Consider the following 3,022-nt stretch of genomic DNA (forward strand, 5'->3'; position numbering starts at 1 on the left):
GGAGGCTCAGCGGGTGCATGGGAGTTTGCTGCAGAAGGACTATCCCGGTTCTCCCAAGAGGAGCCAAAATCCTGTCGCCCCGCTCGGAGCTGGGGAAAGGCAAACCACCGCTTTCATTGCTGTTGGTTAAAAACCGTCACGACACGGAGCCTGAAGGGGGAGCAAAACGATTCTGCTCTGGAGGAGGGAACGACTTTTCAGTGAATGGGAAACAGAACTTTCGTGTTTATATTCGTCCCGTTTAAATCATTCCAGCCTTCCCCTCTCTCCAAAACGAGGGATGTGCTCAATTCGGAGAGCAAATACCCCTGAACGGGCTCTGCAGTGAAGACAGGGCATTTCCCTATCATAGAATTACAGACTGGTTTGGGTTGGAAGGGACATTAAAGCTCATCTCATCCACCTCCTGCCATGGGCGGGGGCACCTTCCACTATCCAGGTTCCTCCAAGCCCCGTCCAGCCTGGCCTGGAACACTTCAGCCGTGGGGCATCCACAGCTTCTCTGGGCAACTGTGCCAGGGCCTCACCACTCTATTATAGTAAAGAACTTCTTTCTAATATCTAACCCAAATCTCTCCTCATCGCTTAAAACCATTCCCCCTTGTCCTGTCACTATCTGCCCATGTAAAAAGTCACTCAATCTTTTTTATAACCTTCCTTTAAGTACTGGAAGGTCAGAGTAAGGTTTCCCTGGGCCTTCTCGTTTCCAGGTTGAACAATCCCAGCTCTCTCAGCCTATCTCCAGCCTTCTGAGCATCTTTGTGGCCTCCTCTGGACCTGCTCCAACAGGTCTGTGTCTTCTTGTGTTGAGAACCGCAGACCTGGACACAGTGCTGCTGTCACTGCAGTCTTGGGGCACAAATTTTGGTGGTGCTCAGGATTGCTGGGACTTGTTGGAACTTTCCCTGCTGCTGAGTGAACAAAAGCAGGCTGGAAGTGATCTCCTTTCATCAGAGAATGCCTGCATTTGATCTCTCCATGGCTCTGAAGAACAGTGTTTTGGGGGGGAGGTAATTGGTACCCCAGAGCTGGGCTGCACATCAAACCCTGGAGAGATGTGCAATGGAGGGGTGAATTATAAAGTGGTAGACCTCCAAGTTCAAAAGGGGATGGTCAATACTGCAAACTCAAACTGACAGATAGTTATTAGTAGAATCCTACCTGGTACCTTTATAGTAACTGTTGTTTCTTATGGCTGCATTATTATCACCATCTTCCATATACCATCTTATGCAGGTAGGAAGAAGGCATTTTCCACTTGCTCAGCTCACCTCATAGTGGTGATGGTATTTTGCAGCACTTTTATTTACAGGTACATCTGCCCAGCACAGCGAGGTGGGCAGGAATCTGACAAAGTTCTCTCTTTCTTCTTCTCTGTGCTGACTCAGATGCTTAACCCATACGTCCACTCTCTCAGGAACAAGCGAGTCAAACAAGCTTTAAAGGAGAACATGCTGAAGGCGTGTTCTGCCTCCCTGAGGCAGTTGTGTATTGCAGAGTAGCCTGTCCAAGTAACTGAATTGTTCCTCAGATGTAATATCAGTATTGTGTAACTGTGAATTAAAGACGCTGATTTCAAATGCTTTATGCTTCTTCATTTCTGCTAACCTTGTGTTAGCAACCAAAACATGCCAACACAGAAAGGATTTCCCAGCCTTCCATTACCCAGCCTCAGCTTTGCCTCAGTATTTCACCTCCTTGCTGTGATGTGTCAGCCTCAGCTAAAAAGAAAATTCCTACTCACTCCTTCACCCCCACAGTGGGATGGAGCAGAGGCAGAAAACAGGAAAAACTGAAACAAAAAGTCTCATGGATTGAGATAAAGACAGAGAGATGGTTTACCAATTGCTATCAGGAGCAAAACATATTGGATTTGGGGAAAGCATATGTAATTTCTTGCCAATTAAAATAGCTTTAGCTTGTGAGAAACAAAGTTAAATACTAAACAAACACCTCTAGTTTCCCCTTTCCTGTGCTCAATTTTATTCATTTATTCCAGAATACTCCACCACTGTCCTAAGCAGTGCAGGGTGGGTGGGGAGGGTTATGGTCAATACATAGTTCTTCCCTTCTGCTGCTTCTCTCCTCTCACGCTTTTCCCCTGTTCCAGTGTGGGTTCTTCCAGGCTGCAGTGAATATCTGCTCCACCAGAGATCATCTCCTCCTCCTCTGATCTTGCTGTTCCCTCTTTTGTTTCTCACTCCTGTTGTTCCCTGCTCCTCTCACTAGCTGGCAATTCCTGCCCTTTCTTAAAGATGTTTTCCCCAAGGTGCCACCAGCTTTACTTGTAGTCTCAACTTTTACTCATGCTAGGTCCATTTTGGAGCTGGGTGGAATTGGCTGTGTCCAGCATGGAGCAAGAAGTTCTCACAGAGGCCACACCTGCAGGCCCCTTGTTACCGAAATTTTGCCATGTACATCAACTGTGGACTAACACGGCCAAGTGACCCTAAGCGCCATGCCCACTCAACTTTTAAATCCCTCCAGGAATGGTGACTTAACCATTTCCCTGGGCAAACTTTTTCAGACACCATGCTTGGTGAAGAAATTTTTCCTAATATCCAGAACTCCCTGGCACAACTCAAGGCCGTTTCTTCTTGTGCTACAACTTGCTGCTTGGGAAAAGAGATCAACCCACACGTGGCTTCACCCTCCTTTCAGAGAGCTGGAGAGAGCGAGAAGGTCCCCCATGCTGAGCTCCCCCAGCTCCCTCAGCTGCTCCTCGTCAGACTTGTGCTCCAAACCCTTCCCCAGCTCCATTGCCCTTCTCTGGACACACTCCAGCCCCTTCAATGTCTTTCTTGTCATGAGGGGCCCAAAACACTGCAGGATTCAAGGCAAGGCCTCAGCAGTCCACAGCACAGTGGAGTGGTCACTGTCCTGGTCCTGCTGCTACACTGTGGTTGGTACAAGCCAGGTTCCCCTGGCCTTCTTGGCCACCTGGCCACACCTGGGCTCATGTTCAAGCCGCTATCAACCAGCACCCCCAGGCCCTTTCCCACAAAGCAGCTTTCCAGTCACT

This window comes from Lepidothrix coronata, unplaced genomic scaffold (genome assembly GCF_001604755.1).
Source record: "Lepidothrix coronata isolate B3197 unplaced genomic scaffold, Lepidothrix_coronata-1.0 Scaffold390, whole genome shotgun sequence".
NCBI lineage: Eukaryota > Metazoa > Chordata > Aves > Passeriformes > Pipridae > Lepidothrix > Lepidothrix coronata.